Genomic DNA, 19815 nt, shown 5'->3' with positions numbered 1-19815 from the left:
AGTGTGTGTGTGTCTAGGCTTAGGTCAGCACCACCTTTCGAACAGTGAGCGTTAGGTGTTTGTGAAGGGAAATGGCGTCATGAGGCAGAATCATCTCTTGTGCCTCATGATGTTGTCCAGGCACAAGTCCCAACATATGTCATTTCTCTGGTGAACTTCGCAGTGAAAGCATGGTCTCCATCCCAAAACTATAGTCCTGATCCACACCATGTATACCAGGAAATTGGCTGGGAAGATGTCATCAACACGTATTCAATTGATTTCCCATCATAAGGTAACTTGAAGCCACAGTGAGTGCCCCAGGTCTGAGCATCATTCTCCTAGAGATGTGCTACATGTTCAACATCCAATAGCGGGCCTTGGCAAATCCTGACAAGGCTAAGGGAATCTTAAAAGTCCTTTATGGCTGGAGTTCGTGGGTCCATTAGGGAAAACTCACTAAACTTTAGGGCAATTATTTTTTCATGAAAAGGAGGCAGAAAGACAGTGTGGAAAAGCAAAGGCTTTGTGATTAGAGCATGTGAGTTAGTATCGTGGTCAGACGCTGCCGAAGTATTAGCCATCTGACACCAGGGCTGATTTCTCAATGCCCCAAGTGTTAGTTTTCCCATCTATAAATGGAAGGAAGATTATACTTCCACTGCTGACTTATGAATTGTTGAGAGGATCAAGTGAAATGATAGATACAAAAGGATTTATAAATTCTGAAGTCATTTTCAAAAATAAATTTCTTACAATAATCATAACAACTATAATGATGCAAGGAAAGCCCTGCTCTGCATTAAAGTCCCAAGAGCAGAGAGTAGGAGCAGAAGAGATATAGAAAGAATAAAGACGTAATCTCTGCTCTTAAAAACCCACAGCCCAGACTGAGTACATGGGTCCTGACGGTGAACCACCAATGAGGCCTGGAAGTCGGGGCTTGGTCAGGCAGGTCTCCTTCAGCTGTGAGTGACAGAGACTCACATCAGTATGGCTTTGGCAGACAGGGATTTCATCACAGACAACATCACAGCTGGATTCAGAGGGTTGGTGTCATCGGGACCCACTCTCCCTCACTCAATCTCTTAGCTCCTTTTCCCTTTTTAGCTTTATTCTTGGGCAAAAGTCATTCCACAGTTCTCTTATTGATCTTAACATTAAAAGAACTTCTCATTTCCAATGAAAGTCCTAGAATTTGAATTCAGTCTAGATCTGAATGGTCATGTTGGTCATATTTTAGGTTGGTTCCCTAAACCAAGCACCATCTCCAAGGGCATGCAATATGCTGATTCATTCTTTTATGCAACATATATTTATTGAGCATCTACTGTATTGTTAGCACTTTTCTGGGAGCTGAAGTTATAGCAGCAAACAAAATAGACAAACGAGTAAGTACATAAATAAAAAGATCATTTCAGACACAGACTCAAAGTTAGAGGTTCCAGGTGGGGCCAGCACACTCCCCAGCGAGTCTGAAGCCAGTAGTCTGTGGTCCACACTTGACTGGACAGTATAAAGACAGGATAAATAGCGTGCTCCAAAGGACCTTGGAGCCATGTTCAGTGCTCCGTCTTTCTTGATTAGAGAAGTTCACAGAAGTGAACAGAGTGGACAGCAACACACGAGTGACAGCTTCAGGATGGACAGGAAAACAGTCTGTTTGCTTGCAGGGCAGGAGTGGAAACTATGATTGTTCAAGGCATCACTTCTCACCCTGGAAGGCCGCATAACCATCCAAGCCAGAACTCAGATGCTTCCCACAGGCATAAAATGAGGACTGGTTTGCTTCCTCCTTTTATATTCGTAAAGATTCAGTCTGGGTGGGAACTAATCACTTAGTGCTGTAGATGGGGGTCTACATGTTTTGGGCCCAAAATTCATTTATTATGGTTGATTATTATTCCACTAGCTGTCCACCCTCCTTCCCTCCACTCTTCCCTTCAGAAAAGCCTATTATATCTCATTTCCTTCCCATCCTCCAGAAGGAAATCTTTGCCGAAAATGTTTCTATGTGTGGTGGTCTAGAGGCTTGTTTCTTGGAGGCAAAGAGTGAGAGATGCTTTGAAATCTGCTTTTACAAGCCTCTCAGTTTTACCAGAGGTGAGAAACCGAAGCTGAGACAGAGCAATGCCAGATAGCTCTTCTGGAAACTTTCTTGTCAAACTGTCCTGAGGCTACTTCTGTTATCTTCTCTGCTTCTCCTACTCCTTGCTAGAGCCCCCTGTTTGCTTCCCAGGGAAAAATCTTTATGGTGTGTGACTCCCTTTTCCTCTGAACTTTCTCTCTTCCATTCTAGCCTCTGGTCAATATCTTTGCCCTCTCTGAAGGTCAGAAATGGGGGCCCTGCCACGCAGTATATGTCGAAGTATTCAGTAGATGTTTATCAAGCAAATGCTACAGTTGGGTGTGGGGAGGGGAAAATAATTATAATGAAACAAAAGGAAGGCAGGGCACAGTACCCAGCTGAGGAAATAGGCAAGTAGGCGAATCCTTAACGTCTATATTAAGTATTATACGTAGAGGAAGCAACTGATGTGTTACACCTTCTGGGTCACAGGGCAGAAGATGGTTGGAACCACTCCTTTAGAACCCTCCTTCTGGATCATTCACAGATCAATCACTTAAACAGAAGCACAGATTAAAAGTGGAGACTTAGAATTCTCAGAGAGCAGAGTGGAAGTGCCTCAGAGCTCATACTGGCCAGGCTCGTTGTACAGAAGAGGGAAGTGAGGCCAGCCAAGAGGAATGATTTGACTAAGGCCAGCCAGGACCTTTCAATGACAAAGCATTGCAGGTCACAGCCTGGAGCCAGGGAGGCCAAGGGCAGCCAAGATTCACCCAGGAGCAGAATTCTTAAAGTCCATCCAGTTATATAAAGAAGAAAAAGTTGATATCACTTAGCGGTTCATGGACAAAGGAATGATATGGGTCAAATTTTGACTTTTCTCATAAATTCTTCCCTTTGTGGCAAGATGCTTGGTAGAGTGTGGACAGCTCCATTTGTAGAGGAGAATACGTGGAAGTGGAATGGCAGTTCCTGATTTCTCTCTGCAACTGAACAGCCTCCTGACTGACGACATCTGGTTCTTTTGGGTCCAGCAATTTCTTCTCTTTTCGAAGAGCATCTTGAATAGAATCTGAATCCTAATTTTAAAAACAGTAATAATAAAATAAAAAGATGAGGTAGTAATTCAAATCACATGTCTTTTCCTGCCTTCAACCCTCCAATCCAAAGTTCTTAGTAAGACTTCAGTCCTTAACCAGCCTGCCCTGCCTACTCTCCGACTTTGTCACCAGTCTGCACTACTGGTCATTCTTTCTATGACTAAGTTATGCATTGAAATTCATCAAGTCTGGGAAAGCGGGTTATCTGTTTCACTATGTGAAGAATTATCTCCTTTTTTAAAATTTATTTTAAACAGATGAATTATCAATACTAATGCCTCTGCTATGAGAGTTGAATCCAAATGAAATGGTAGTAGGGGTGGAGGTGGGGAGGAGAGAAGAAATACAGTCAGGCATTCACTTAAAAAATGTTAGGTTGACCTTACATACTAAGATGAGTGGGGGTAGAAGTTCCTGAAGGCAAGTTCAAATGTAACATCCCTTCCTAAAGAGGACCAATTAGGATCATAACTTAAATCACCTCCTAGATTTTCATGTGAAAAGGTGCAGGTTTTGCTGTAGCAGACTGCTTGCACAACAAATTTTAAGGAGCTATTTCTTCCTTCTGCCATCAAGACACTATTTCAGCCATTTCCTTATTAGTTTTCTCTTCAAAACTGGAATGTGTGGAGGTAGGTTGGTAATAAAATAGGATAAGGCAGAAAACCTTGCAGACTACCTCTCCAGCCGAAAGTGCTGGGAAAGACAGGTTTAGAATTATCTGTGCAAAGAATCCAGCCCGCCAGAGGGGAGGGGAATGAAGCTCTTTCAGGAGAAGACCCCTTTCAGATGCCCTTCTCCCTGTGTCTCTCCTTTCGCTCCCACAGGGACAAGCTTATCGAGTCACTCTACAGCATTGGGGCTGTGGTTTCCTCCACCCATGTCTTATAGCACCAGATGCCCCCTCGCCACCACATGTTTTCTTAGTTCAGTTTGGCTGACAACACTCAGGTACATCCAAGTACTGTGGTTCTCAAACCATCTGCACATTAAAATCACCTAGGGAGATTTTTTAAAAATACTGATCCAGAGTTCAGCACCTGAGAGCCTGGTTTCATTGTTCTGGTGGGTCCAGACGTTCATTTTTTGGTTCTGTTTTGCTTTGTCTTTTAGCTTTCCCCATTGACTTTTGTCTTTTTTTACAGATTGGCCCTGGGCTAACATCTGTTGCCAATCTTTTTTTTTCTTCTTCTTCTCCCTAAAGCCCCCAATACATAGTTGTACATTCTAGTTGTAGGTCCTTCTGGTTGTGCTGTGTGGGATGCTGCCTCAGCATGGCTTGATGAGCGGTGCTACATCTGGGCCCAGGATCCAAACGGATGAAACTCTGGGCTGCTGAAGCAGAGAGTCCAAACTTAACCACTCGGCCCACAGGGCCGACCCCTCCCCATTGATTCTAACACATGTTCAGAGTAGAAACTTAAAGCTTTTGAGAAAAGCATAAACACTTCGTGGAATCTGTTGCTTTTCCCTAATTGTGTTTGGTTCTGCCCAGGAGCCCTCAACACTGGTGCTCCCATGAAGCATGCTGGATGGAGGAGGCCTGCTTTCTGCGCTCATCACCTCCACTGGCCAAGTGCCTCACTCTGCTGGGCTCAGTTTCCTCATAGATGAAATTAGGAGGGGTGCTGAGTCTCCGTTTCCTCCGGGTCTTCAGGTGGTGACTCCTGCAGGCCTTCTGCTCCTCTGCCTGACTGAGGAACAGTTCAAAAACCAGCCCTCTTGCTCTGTGCCTCATTGAGCCCAGTTTGTAAAGGGACCCTACTTTGCTCTCTCTTCTCTCAGATTTCAGTTTTGGTATAACTTTAGGTTGGTGATTGCATTCTGTATCAAAACATTTTCTTACATTCAACCCTAATTGGTTTGAGATGGGCATTGCAAGGCCTGATGCAGGAGGAAAATGGTCAGGAGGTTAGGTCTCAGAGGGCAAGAAAACCCAGCCCCTATCCAGAGCTAAAAGGATGGGGCATCATATCTCCAAAGGTGCCTTGGACTTGAGCTCTCTAGATGGGCAGCCCAGACGTGCAGGAGACAGAAACGTCAAAGTTAAAAAAGAAACTTCAATATCTTGGAGGCAAAAATACTCCCTGTAAATCCTTAGTTTAAATTCAAAAGATATAAATGTCTACTTAGCCATATAAGACTGGTGTTGTCATACAAGAGCCACTGTATGAGTTAATAAATAAAAGATGAGTTAATAAATCTTAAGGGCAAAATTGAAGCACAGGCAAATTAGAAAGATGCAGAGTACACTTTCCCTGAAATGTAGCATACGGTGAAAAATAAAATAAGACAAGTATTTGGGCTGAAATATGCTGAGGGCTCGCTGAACCCAAGCTGTGCACAGAAGCAGTTCAAGGTGCTTCTGTATGTGAGTGTGTACGTGGTTCTTTTTTTCTCTCCCTGAACCTGCTGCTGGAATCTATCGTCCTGTCCTTTTTCATAACCTTCTCTACAGGGTGGATGTACTCTCCCAACCGGGGCTCTATTTGCCCTGCCAAATCCTATTCTGAAAATCAACTTTTGAAATGGCAGCTTTAAGGGGCCACAAACAAGGCTAAAAACTAGGAAGCAACCTAGAGGAATGGCTTGAGTTTGGAAGTTAAAGAGAATCTGAGAACCCTGTGGAGTGAGTTCATATTTCCTGAGGATCCTGCTGGCTTACGCCAGTTGAGGTGACTGGTCTCTCCAGATGGGACATGCAACTTTGTGTGCTGGGCTGTAATTGCCCATGACAATTGCAGTCTTCTTACTGCACCAAGAAAAAGAGATATACCAACAAAAGCAGCAACCAGAAACCCACACTGTTGGAGGCAGATGTCCTATTAAAACTATAATTGTCTCCATTAGAGAAATTGCTCCCCATGTTCTCATTCTTTGTTTCATGTACCTATTTTTCAATAGTCTTCCTCCATCCACCTCTCTCATATCTCCTGTTGTCTCTTTTGTAGAAGGGAACCAAAAGTATTTTGCTAACCTTGGCTTCTCTTACTGTTCGGATATGTAATAAAGCATTTTTCTTGTAAGTTTCTCATCATAGAGACCCTTGCTTTGGGCATTGAATTTTTGCATTTATTCACTCATCCATCCATCCATTCAACCATTCACCCATCCATCTCTCTATCCAATATTCATGTGTTTACTGAACCCTGTGAGAAGATTGGCTGTTTTTGCCTAGCCAGAGCTGTTTCTTCCTCTTTTGGCAACAATCCCATTTTCCTCCGAGGGAAATGCCCTCATTCATTTTCAGTCCATGTAGTTCAAGTGGGACAGACCCTAGCAGCCAGCAGCACGAGTGGGTACATAACCCAAGCCTGGCTGCTGCCTCACCTCAGTGACTGAATTAATTGGGCAAATCAGAGTCAGTCCGACTCCTTGGTCTATGGTTGGAACTCTTGGGAAAGAGAATCTCTCCTGTGGCTGAGGTTGTCAAGCTGTAGGAATGTCAGCTTGGAGTCGCCAATAGCCATGAGGGAAGAGTGAGGCCAACAGAGAAGAAACAGACCTGAGAGATGATGAGTGGGCAGCCGAGTGCTGACAGCTTGGTTGAGCCCTGGATCCAGCTGTTTCAGTTCTATCTCCTGAAATTTTTAGATGTGTGAATATATAAATATTTCTTTTCACTTAAGTCATTTTGAATTGGGTTTCTGTCACTTGCAAATGAAAGACATTTGCTACTCTGTGCCAGGCCCTGAGACTAAGACAAACCAATTTCAGAGCCCAAGCTGCCTGGTAGAGTGGTTAAGAGTGTGAACTCTGTCACTGGCATTTGAATTCTGGCTCCATCACTGACAAAGCACGTGACTCACACAAATTCCTTTGTGTCTCCATCTGCTCATCTACAAATGGTGAAGGTACAAATAGCACCTACCTCTTGGGTTGTTGTGAGGATAAACTAATTCACCTAGAGTGTTTAGCGTGGTACCTGGTCTGTAGTGAACTTTCAGTACTTATGACCCAGAGGCAAACAGTGGTCAGCAGTGCCTGGAGGCAGTGAACAAGCTCACAGCAGAGCAATATTCTCATGAATCTGCTTTCTTATCTTCTTCCCCCATCCATCTTACTGTGTTATTTCTCCTCTTCTCCATCCCACTTGTATAGATTGTATTATTTTTCCTAATTCATAACAAACCAGGGTGGTTGTAAGCACTTGTACTGTTTGCTCCTGTGGCATATCTCTGCAAAAGTTAAAAATTAAGTTAAGTTAAAAGTTAATATATCACCTCTCTCCACTCACCCAACAAATGATGAAGGCAGGACATGTCATGTGCCAAATTAGCCACAAGTATATGAGATGGTAGCCTCTAAATACACTATCAGGCAAGCTACCCCAGAAAGAGTCACAGATCAAATTAAAATACTTAAGTCACAAGGTTTATTAAATGTATTTAAAACACACAGCAAGGAGCAAGAGGAGAAAGATGGGGAAAGTTAATACACTTAGACTAGGGTGCAAGTAGGATGGAAAGACCATACTACCTGAATCCTGGAGTACACAATGTTCAACTGCCCTGTCCCTCTCTGCCTGTTCAGCTCTCCCTCTAACAATGTGGTTACCAGGACCAGAGTTGACTTGGTTTGTGTGTGTGTGTGTGTGAGGCAGATTGTCCCTGAGCTAACATCTGTTGCCAATCTTCCTCTTTTTGCTCGAGGAAGATTGCCTCTGAGCCAACGTCTGTGCCAATCTTCCTTTATTTTATGTGGGATGCCACCACAGCATGACTTGACAAGTGGTGCTGGGTCTGTGCCTGGGATCCCAACCTGTGAACCCCGGGCCGCTGAAGTGGAGTGTGTGAACTTAATCACTATGACATTGGCCAGCCCCTGGCCTTTTGAAGCAAGTTGACTTTTGAAGCAAGAGGATTGTGCAGTATAAGGTTAACTCAGCAGGCTTGGGGTGTTCAAACCCTGTACATTCCAAGAAAGGACTGGCCCTTGGCCAGCTCCTGGGAGATCATCCTTGAGTCCTTAGCATATCCTGCCTGATAAGAGTATTTTTGTTTACCTGGGGCCTTGGGCCCTGCCAGATAGTTTATGCTAACAGTGCGATTTATGGTAGGGACCTTGGGCCTCAAGTTAACAGTTGAACCTCTGGGCGGTGGGGTCTGAGCAGTTAAGGTCAGTCACATGGGCTCTCCATGCCTATGTGACTGAACCTCAATAATCCCTGGTGAACCCCTGGACACCCAGGCTTGATTGAACTTCCTGGTTGGCAACACTTAGTATGTGATGTCACACATCACCGGTGGGAGAATTAAGTGTTGTCCACACAATTCCACTGGGAGAGGGCAACTAGAAGCTCATTCCTGGTCTCTCCTGGACTCTGCCCTATACACCTTTTTCCTTTGCTGATTTTAATCTGGGTCCTTTTGCTGTAATAAATTATAACCATGAGTTTAACTGCTTTTCTGAGTTCTGTGAGACCTGGAAAATCATTGAACCCAAGAGTAGTGTTGGGGACTTCTGACACAGGGGCCCACAGATGGAAGGTGCCCTGGGCCAATGTCACACAGTTGTTCTATGAGAGAGATGTAGGGACAAGTATGCCTAGCCTCTGCTGTACTTATCAATTAGCCAGATGACCAGCTATGAGTTCTATTTGAGTTTTTTGGGCAGAGGACACATGGGACCAGAAGGGTATAACCAATAGGCTGCCAAATTAGGAGATCATGAATATTAAATGATCATGTATATCTAATAACTCTAGATATTTAGTCTTATGCATACTTAGTACATTACAAATATTTAACACTCAGGTTCATCATAAATATTAGGTATATCTTGGTTCTTCCATCGTTCTTTACCTGTGTTTAACATGTACATGTTCTGCTTGCTAACTACTTATATTTAACACAGCCCATGAAATCTGCCTATGGATAGCATACTTTTTACTTCCTAGCTATTTGTTTATACTTAAACAACTTAAGATAACTTGTTTATGTTTGTAAACCACCAGCTTAATTCATTTACTAGAACCGAATATTCTTAAAAGCATGCACAGCACAAGGCACGGTCTAATAGGTAAATTAGGGGAGGAGAGTCATGGATATATCGCTAAATGCTTTAGTTCTCTGAGTACTTCAGTTCTGGAAGGTCATGGTGGTGAGGCCCAACGCATACAAGTCCTCATTCTTGGCCTCATGATGGCTGCCTCCCAAAGTGTCTAGCTCCTATTCACTGTTTTTGCTGAATAAGGATAATAGTGACATAATAACAGGAATCACATATATAGAGCTACTATGCTCCAGGCCTTTTTCTAAGCACTTTCACATAAATTAATGCTTCACAGGAACCCTACAAGATAGGAACAATTTAAACCTCACTTTTACAGAGGACGGAGAATATAAGATGCAGATGAGGGAAGTAACTTGCTCACTATCAACAGCAGAAGCAACAGTATAGCCAGGAATCAAACTCAGGAAAGCTGGCTCCAGAAGCCATGCTCTTAGCCACTGCATCGTGCTCACTTCCGGAACCGTCAGCCCCTCATTTGCACACTGCTTTGACAGAACTCAAATGGAAATGCCTTATAAATACGGTTAAATGTAAAATATTTGAAAACTAAAAATGCTTAGGCTGACTGTTGATAAGAAACTAGACTGAAGGTAGAAATGCATTAATTTATATTAACCTGTGACAAAACCATCGTTCAGGAGGGTCTCTTATAATTACCTTAGTCGCAGGATGGACATGAAGAGCATAAGTTCAAAATGGTAGAATTTCATCCAGTGCTATCTTAAGAGATAATTCAATTTGGAAATGTTATGAGGGAAAAAAAGTTACTTATCTATACAGATATTAAAAATATATAATAAAAATGGAACATCAACACACACAACCCAGATTTATCAGATATTTGTCAGGAGATTTAGCTGCCTATTCACTTACTCCAAAGTTGGAAAGATTAAAAAAAAGGTCCAGAAGCATATATAAGGTGAGTGAGATCAAAGGATGTCACACTCAGAGGCAGACATTTAAAAATTCCTTCCCTTGAGCTACCTACTTTTGAATGCTTATGACAATGGCTTAACTTCCATTACAAATAACTGTTTGGGTTATTCCATTAAGGCAGATCTAAAGAGTGAAAAATGGCCAATGTCAGCCAAAGGACTTGAAAACAGATGCTGGCTCTGATCCTATCGCGTGGCCTTTGGTGGGTCTGTGAGACTGACTCTGGGTATGTTCATCCTGCAGAACTGGTGACTTTACCCCTGTGCTAGGGAGTTGGGGGCGCTGTGAGAAGAGTGGAGCAAGGCAAAGAAAAGTGCTCTGCACAGTGCCTGGCACACAGCAGATGCTCAGTTAATGATGGTGGAATCTGAAGCATATACACATTTTGTGAAAAATCCTCTTTGGAGATGAGCTCCTCAACTTTGCCAACCCTGGATTCCTATTTATCCTCAGAATGTTGATGGGGTTCAGGGGAGCAGGGTGGGTTGGGAATTTGGGTTCATGGCTTAAAATAAAATTATCTTGGGAAAGCCCAATATCTTGTTTTCAAGGGCTTCTAAAAAAAATCTCAAGCAGTGTCTTGAAAATAAGTGCTTCTTACAAGAGTATGTTTTAAGGCACAGCTGAAGGCAGAATCATCAGGAATGGATGAGAGTGGGGAATAAGATCTGGTAAAAAGTTGTCTACACCTACTTAATAATCCTAACAGATCAGTGAGCCAGCCCGAGTTTCACCAAGATCCTAATTTTATAGAATGAGAAATTCTGCTGAGTCTCACTCCTGCTCTCTTTACCCCTGTCACTAGTTAATGATCCCCATGGGCAATAATCCCCGCAGCCAATGATCCCAAACACAATCAGGCCTCCCAGTCCCCACATGAACCCAAACACTGCACATGGCAAGAGACTGTCCAGTAAGCCTTTGTCCAGGAGAGAGCTGTGGCCACCAACTTGGCCTCCTGATTAGCCCCCTCACTGCGAGTCGCTGTAACTCCCTCAGCTTAGGCAGTGGAGTTCTCCCCACAATTAACCTCTCTTTTTATAACTAATTGTTCTTACAACAGGCCTCTAATGTAGGGCAGCCAGTAATTCATCCTGAGGTCTTCTTTCCACGTATGAAACCAAAACATTTTTTAAAAGACACTTTCTGTGGCACAGCAGCAGCCTAAAAGTTGCTTAGAAAGCTGATGGGAAAGGCCTTTATTGCTCTGAGGATAATCCCACTGGACCTGTATTTGACTTCCTTGTTCTTCTTCCTCTATTTTTCTTAAACCGAAAGAATCAAGTTCATTCCCATTTAAGTGTGTTCTGTGATTGTAGACTGTATTCCTCTTGTATTCCTGGGAATATCTGACTGTGGGTTACTGCAAGCTGGGATTTCAGAGAACTTCCAATCTGAGAATGATACTGTCTTTAGGAAGCCTTCAAAGACAGAGAAGCTATACTGCCCACATGTGAGTTAAAGGACACATCTATTGAGGCTAAGGAAAAGGGCTAGAACTTTCCAATCGACGACATGCTAACAAATAAATTCCCACCAGAACACCAAATAAATAAATAATAAAAAAACAAACATACAAATGAACAACCAAAAATTCCAGGATCCTGAAACAAGAATGAAAATGAGTGCTGCCTGCTGGTGGGAATGAAAATGGTGCAGCCAATATGGAAAACATTGTGAGATTTTGAGATTTCTCCAAAAATTAAAAATAGGACTACCATACAATCCAGCTATTCCACTTCCAGGTATTTATCCAAAAAACACAAAAACACTAATTTGAAAAGATATATGCACCCCCTATGTTCATTGCAGTATTATTTACAATAGTCAAGACTTGGAAACAACTTAAGTGCTCATTGACAGATGAATGGATAAAGAAGACGTGGTATATATACACAATGGAATATTACTCAGCCATAAAAAGACGAAAGCTTGACGTTTGCAACAACATGGATGGACCTTGAGGGTATTATGTTGAGTGAACTAAGTCAGATGGAGAAAGACAATTACTGTATGATTTCACTCATATGTGAAGACAGAAAAACAATAACAACAAACAAACACATAGACACAGAACAGATTGGTCATTACTAAAGGGGAACGGGTAGGGTGGGAGGAGAGTAAAAGGGATAAAGGGCGACATTTGTACGGTGACAGATGGAATCTAGACTTTTGGTGGTGAACACAATGGTGAACACAATGTAGTCTATCTATATAGAAGTTAAAATATATTGACGTATCCCTGAAATTTATATAATTTTATAAACCAATGTTACCTCAGTAAAACAAATAAATTCTTTTAAAAAAGAAAATGAGTGTGGCATCTTCCAACTCTATTTGTAAGAGTAATTGGTTTGATGATAATCATAATAAGAAGAGCTAACATTTATTGCCAATAGAGGTCATGTCAGACACTCTTCTAAGCACTTGATAATTGTTTCTTCACATAATCCTCAGGAAAACCCACTAGGCAGAAGCTATTAGTCCTATTTTACAGATGAGAACACTGAGGTGAACACATAGGAAGCCAAAAAATGTTGGCATATGGCCATGAGCTGGCTCTTGGCCATGCTCCAGGCAAGTTCATACAGTTGCCTGTGTAAGATGTCCTCTGAGGGCCAGTCTTGGGTGACCTGCTGACCTTCCTGGCTTTATGTGGCAGCTGATGCTATATTTTCTATTGCAAGCATTATAGTTGCAGAAAAGTTCTCCCTTCTAAAGCCACATGTCCAAGCTGTTCTATCTGAGCTTCTCCTCAACCCTGTTGGTTTCTAGATACAAATCCTGCAGCCACATCAAACCAAAGGGTGAGTAAGAGAAAGCACCATTCAGTGAGCATGCACTGGGTTCTTGCAATGTGTGGGGCTCTGGGACACAGAGATGGAAAGTCAAGGTCCTTGGACTCAAAGATTTCATAATCTAGTGGTGGTGACAGACGAGTAAACAGACCTTTCCAATGCATGTAACAAATGTTATTATAATAGGTACAAATAGCACTTAATTTGTACCAGGCACTGTTCTTAGCACTTTTCATGTATTTTTCTTATTTAATCCTCACAACAATCCCATTAGTAGCTGTTGTTAACATTTTGCAGACAAGGAATGGGACACACCAAGAGGCTATGTGCCTTAGCTGTGAGTGGAAGTGACAGGATTCTGACTCCAAGTAGTGTGGCCCTGATCCTGTACTTTTAACCAAGCTGCTCTGTGGCCTTTGTCTTGATGGAGGCAAGCAGGGAGGACTGTGGGAGCACAGAGGAGGGATAGTCCACCAGGCAAGAAAGGGCTTTTCCAGATGAAGGGGTTCCCAATGTGGGTGAGGTGATCTATAGAACCCACTGGTCCGTGTCTGGACAAGACATGGGTTGGGGGAAAAGTAAAATGTGGTACAGGCACATCATGGAGTATATGCAGTGGTCAGAAGCCATGGGCTGGTAACATGGCAACATAGATAGAGCTTATGAACATCAGACTTAGTGGCAAAAGGAATACACAGAATGGGACCTTTAGCCCAATGTCATGTATGTAAATTAAAAATGCATGCACACAGAACAATCTACATTATATAAGAACACATATAAAGAAAGTATAATGATTCCTATCAAACAAAGTAGAATGGTTGCCTTTGGGGATGGAGTGGAGAAGAGGAATAAGAAATAAATCAAGACATGATGCACCATAAATGCATCACGATGATAGCATGTTGTGAAATGAAGAGAAGAATTAAGTCAACCTTGGGCCCCTGAGAGAGGAGGAGGGAGAGGAGGAAGATGACCCTTATGAGTGTCTGTCAAACACTCCTTTGGGAGGGTTTGCCCCTTCCTCCCTCTTCCCAGAGGGTGTAGCAGGAGCACCAAGTTGCTTTCTACTGTGTGATCACACCCCATTCTCATCCTTGATTGGTTCAGGGGTAGGCGCCGAACTCAAGCTTGTCCAATCAGTTCACTTCTCAATAGAGGCACTATAGCGGAGGGTTAAGGGAAAACTGGAGCCAAAGTAGAGTCAAACCCCACCTCCACCACATGCCACGTGACCTTGGGCACATGGCTTAGCCTCTGAGTACCTGGGTTACCTTGTCTGTAAAATGGGAAAATACAATACCTGCCTTATAGGATTGTGTTAAGATTTAATGAGTGAATGAACACATGTATAGTATTTAGAACAGTGCCTGCCACACAACAGGGGTTCAATAAATATTGGCTATAATTGTTTCCTAAAAACTTGGGAATTGAGGAACTAAAAAAGGCTTTATCTAGGTGGCAGATCTGTATACGAAGGAGTAAGTTACTTTCAATTGCATGGAGCAGCCTCATTATTTTATCTGCATAGGCCATAGAAATATCCTTTTGTATAATTTTCCTGATGTGAAAAAGGTTGGGAAGCACTGCTGAGCAGGAGTCAGTCTCTGGTTCAAGTCCTGAAGCCTCGCTATACCCAAGACCTTGAGCTCACATGATACTTTAGATTTTTCGCATTCCATTTCTTTTTTTTTCTGAAGTTAGTTTAAATGTATTTCTGTCACTTACCTATAGAATCCTGATTAAGAGGGTCATAATGACAGTGAAGACCCCAAAGTCTCTTAGCTTGTCTCCACACATGATAACTTCCATGGTGTCTTTCTCACCATGAAGAGTGAGAGGCAACCTCAAGGGCTGATTACAGAGTTATAAATTGTTGAAAAACAAGTACAAAATCATATATCCTTCCACTGCCACTAACGGTAACAGACCAACTGCAGCCCGCGGGATTCACCCAGAAATGTGTGGTGTGAGAACGCATTGGGGATTTCAGGAACTTTAAATGTGTTGGTCCGAGAATCAGTTCCTGCTCTTCCTCATTTACTTCTATGCTGGTAAGTTCTATTTACCATTTCCTAATAGAATGTTTATACAACCGTTTTGAAAAGAATCATTTTCAGCCTTTAGAAAAGTTGGCTAAATAAATCTTTATTGGAAATTCAAACTTGCATATCAAACAGATAAATGAAGGATTTAAATTTCCTAGAACAAAAATACCTAGAAGAGTATGTGAAAGTGTCTCTGGAAGGAAGAACAAACAGAAAACCTTCCTTGACCTTTGGAAGTCAGAGAATAGTCAACAAACTGATTTAGGCAATTTCACTGCTTTGAAGCATTTCAAAGAAGATCGATTTCTGTTTGTTCAACCAGCATTTGAAAGTGCAAAGATCAAGGACATCAAAAGCTTTACTTAGCTTTTGAATGTGTTTGTGAAATCACTAGTGTGTCATGGAGGCATTTCTCCGTGTTTTTATCTATGTTTTTATCTATGTCAGTTTGGCAGGTGCCATCTGATCAAGCGAGTGGCCCTTCCGGCATACCAAATACCTTCCAGAGGCGGGCCAGAGAGAAAGGAAAACTAGCCATTTCCTGTGATGGGGAGTCAGAGGCAACAGAAGGTTCTATAATGACTTCCTGAGGATATTCCATCAATTACTACTGTGGTTGAAAGTTTGTGCATGAAGCTTGTAGTCTATGTTTCACAAGTAGCAGTATTAAATCTCCAGAATCATAAAGAAGTCCAGTTGCCCTTCAGTAGGAAGTACAACTTCAATACAGTTTACCTGAGGGAGACAGTGTGGAGCTAAAATGATACTTCACAGTATCAGGGACTCATATTCCTTCCTGTTTGCTTCTCTAGTGTGTGTGACCTCCATTCCCAAGTTCACTTCATGGTCCAAGTCTGCTGCTGATGCTTCAACCTTCCAATAGGAAAGAGGATGGGAGGAGAAGAGCATGCCCATAGCCCTCACTCCCGTTAAGGAGACTTCCTGGAAGTTTCTCATGCCACTTCCAGTTATAACCCATTAGCCAGAACTTAGTAACACGGCTATACCTAAACACAAGGTGGGGTGGGAGAATATAATCCAGCTAAAATTTAGGGGCTCTGTTACCGTAAAAACAAGTAGAATGGATTTTTAAGGGGAATTAGCTATTTCTGCCCCATCATCCTTCAGGACTCAGCCCAAATATCCTCTCTTTAGAGAGACCATGTGAGCCCATCCTGTCAATAGCAGGCCCTCACCTCTTACTCTCCATCACAGAACCTATTCATTTCTACTAAAGCAATTACCTTGTTTGCTTAGTTTTGCTTTTTATGCTCTTGCTCCTCCACTAGAACAAAGTTCCTTGCGTGCAGGGACCTTATCTGTCTTGCTGCTCACCACTATCCCACTAGTGCCTTGAAGTGCTTGGCATGTGGTGGAAACTTAATAAATATGTGGGATGAATGAATAAATCATGAATGAGAGCCCTTAACAGAGAAAACCAATGTGACATTCGGGCTAAATATATAGGCTCTGGGGTTAAAAAGCTTTGACTAAAATCTCAGCTCCACCTCTTATTAATAATGTAACTGTGGGCAAGTGACTTAAGTCGTCTAAGTCTTGACTTCTTTACTTGTGAAAATGGAGGCAAGGGCTTTTGGGAAAATGAAAAGATTTAATACATATGAAGTGCTTATCTTTCCGCTTATTGGATAGCAAACAATAAATGTTAGTCTTTATACATGACCATCAAAACAATTATTATTTTTGTTTTTATTGGGATCTATCATGGCCAAAGATTCAAAGGAGGCTTCCAGGAGGAAGGGACCTTAGAGATGAGTCCAATAGATAGGTCGGAGTTAACTAGGCAAAGAAAAGGGGAAGGGAAGATCATGAGGAGAAGGAACCTCAGGTGCAGAGATCTTGGGGCAGGAGAGGATGTGTTGAAAGAACTAAAACAAAGCCAATGTGGCCAGAGTGAAGAGAGGAAGAGTGGTATAGAAGCTGAGACTAAAAAGGGAGGCAGGGCTAGAACACGCAGGGCTCCACATTCTGAACTTTATCCCAAGTGCAAAGAGAATCTATGGAAGGGCTCCGAGCAGGGGAGTACATAATCAGATTTGTAGTGTATCAACATCATCCTGGCTCCAGTGCAGGGAGGGGATTATCTCATTAAATTAACTTCCATAAATGAGAATCTACTGTATTTACACTTTCAAACCCAAGTCTGCTCCTAATGTTTATGGGGCTCTGTGCAAGGAAAGCACAGAGACCAACCCAGGCAGCTTTCTTGGGCTTCTTGATTGTGAGAGAGAAACTTTTAGATATGCCTAGATATTTAAAAGTTATAAAGAAAAACTAACAAACTGTTAAACTAAATGTGTTCTAGCATTCTGCTTTGACAAATATACATTCATAATGTCTAAAAGTCAGAAACATATCACAGATAGTTGAATTTAATTATTATTGCCCATGCCTGGGTGTTCTATTTTTGGGCCAGTAATGTTTGGATGATGATAAAGACATACATAATTCACAACTTACCATACATATATATGTTCCATAAACTTTATTTTTCTTGTCTTCAATTCAGCAGAATCATGAATCGTGTTCTTATAATCCAGATTTTTCACATAATTTGTACTCTGCAGAAACTAGTGCTCTGTAGGACTAAAAAATAAATGCGTGTATTCTAAGGATAGAAAATTTGAATCTGTTTAATAAAAATGTAAATTAAATTAAATGTAAATAATTAAAAACATTTTTTGTATATGTTTTCAAAAACGTTATTTTTCTTTAAAAATATTCAGAATTAACTATTGAATCCAGAGTAGCTAGTTAAGAACAAGAAATAAAAGGCATCCAAATTGGAAAGAAAGAGGTAAAATTATCTCTGTTCACAGATGACATGATCTCATACGTAGAAAACCCTAAAGATTGCACCAATGAACTGTTAGAACTCATACACAAACTCGGCAAAGTTGCAGGATACAAAACACACAAAAATCAGTCGCATTTCTATACACTAGCAGTGAACAATTTGAAAAGGAAATTAAAAAACAATTCCATTTACAATAGCTCAAAAAGAATAAAATACTTAGGAATAAGTGTAAACAAGGAGGTGAAATACTTATACACTGAAAACTATAACGTGTTGCTGAAAGAAATTGAAGACACAAATAAATGTAAAGACATCTGCTATGGACTGTTTGCATTTGGCAATGATTTCTTGGATAAGACACCAAAGGAACAGGCAACAAAAGAAAAAATAAACTAGACTACGTCAAAATTTAAAAATTCTCTGCATCAAAGGACACAACCAACAGAGTGAAAAGGAAACCCATGGAATGGGAGAAAATATTTGTCATCACATCTCTGATAAGGGGCTAGTATCCAGAATATATAAAGAAGTCCTACAATTCAATAACAAAAAATAAACAATCTGACTCAAAAAAGGGGAAAGGACTTGAATAGATATTTCTCCAAAGACTATATCTGTAAATGACCAATAAGAACATGAAAAGATGCTCAGCATCTTCCCTAATCATTAGGGAAATGCAAATCAAAGCCACAATAAGATTCTACCTCACATCCATTAGGATGGCTACTATAAAAAAACCTAGACAATAACAAATGTTGGTGAGGATGTGGAGAAATAAGAATCCTCGTGCACTGTGAGTGGGAATGTAAAATGATGCAGCAACTTTGGAAAACTGTATAGTTATTCCTCAAAAAACTAAAAATAGAATTACCTGATGATCCAGCAATTCCACTTCTGGGTATAAGCAGGGTCTAGAAGAGATATTTGTATACAAATGTTCATAGCAGCATTATTCACAATAGCCAAAAGTGGCAACAACCCAAGAGTCCATCAACATTGATTAATAAATGGGTAAACAAAATGTGGTATATATATACAATGGAATATTATTTAGCCTCAAAAAAGAAGGAAATTCTGACACATCCTACTATGGATGAATCTTGAGGACATTACACTAAGTGAAATGCCAGTCACAGGACAAATGCTATATGATTTCATTTACATAAGATACCTAGGGTAGTCAGATTCAGAAAGACAGAAAGTAGAAGGGTGGGTACCAAGGGCTGGGGGCAGAGGGTAATGGGGTGTTGCTGTTTAATTTGTACAGAGTTTCAGTTTTGTAAGATAAGAAGGGTTCTGAGGATGGATGGTGGTGATAGTTGCACAGAAATGTGGATGTACTTAATGCCACTGAATTGTACACTTAAAAATAGTTAAGATGGTAAGTTTCATGTTATGTCTATTTTGCCACAATTAAAAATAATAAAAAATTAACTAATGAATTAAAGAAAAATGTAAATTATAATTAATGAATATAAAATTTTTAATAAAAATATTTAAATACAGTAAACATTTTCTATTTAAATTTAAAAATGCTTGTATATCACTAATTTTACTAAAGTAAAACTATTTTCAATTCTAGCACGAAATGTCCTTTTAGTTGCCAATTTAAGTTACCAATATTAAATTTAAAAAGTGTTACGCTTAAACCAGCGATATCAAACTTATGAGGAATACAAATTATTTAATATCAGAAATATTAAATAATGCCATATGCCACCATGTACGACTGTTGCAAATACCATGCTTATTCATGAGCACCTTCAAAACCACAAGTTGGAACATGGCGAGAATCCAAAAACTAGATGCTAAACATTTCTGGGAAACTACCTCATTATGCAAGAATCTGCTGCATTCAAGCTTTCTGAGAGGAAAGATTTGACAAGTTAATGAATTTGTCTTCTCTTCTTGAATACTTTTGTTCCTCAAATCTTCTTCGTGCTCTGAAGCAGTGTCTATGACCACAACTTTCAGATAATGTTTTCTCTCACAGGCAGGACCTGAGGGGCAGTATTTCTTTGGAACCCGAATGGTGTTAGCCTGAAAGTGAATG

The 19815-nt window shown here is 41.0% G+C and overlaps 1 long non-coding RNA gene across 1 annotated transcript; it reads right to left on the bottom strand.

The window, feature by feature from the left end:
* Positions 1-1275: 1275 nt before the first annotated feature.
* LOC139085249 (uncharacterized) lies at positions 1276-19048 on the bottom strand. Its single transcript, XR_011543448.1, has 3 exons — positions 18634-19048; positions 17426-17551; positions 1276-3126 (listed from the first exon to the last, which is right to left on the bottom strand). It is a non-coding gene; the product is annotated as an uncharacterized lncRNA (long non-coding RNA).
* Between the last annotated feature and the right edge of the window lie 767 nt (positions 19049-19815).

Source organism: Equus przewalskii, chromosome 8, assembly GCF_037783145.1.
Source record: "Equus przewalskii isolate Varuska chromosome 8, EquPr2, whole genome shotgun sequence".
In the NCBI taxonomy this organism is placed as follows: domain Eukaryota; kingdom Metazoa; phylum Chordata; class Mammalia; order Perissodactyla; family Equidae; genus Equus; species Equus przewalskii.
Note: the sequence above shows the minus strand (reverse complement) of the source record. Positions and strands in the feature narration are given on the sequence as shown.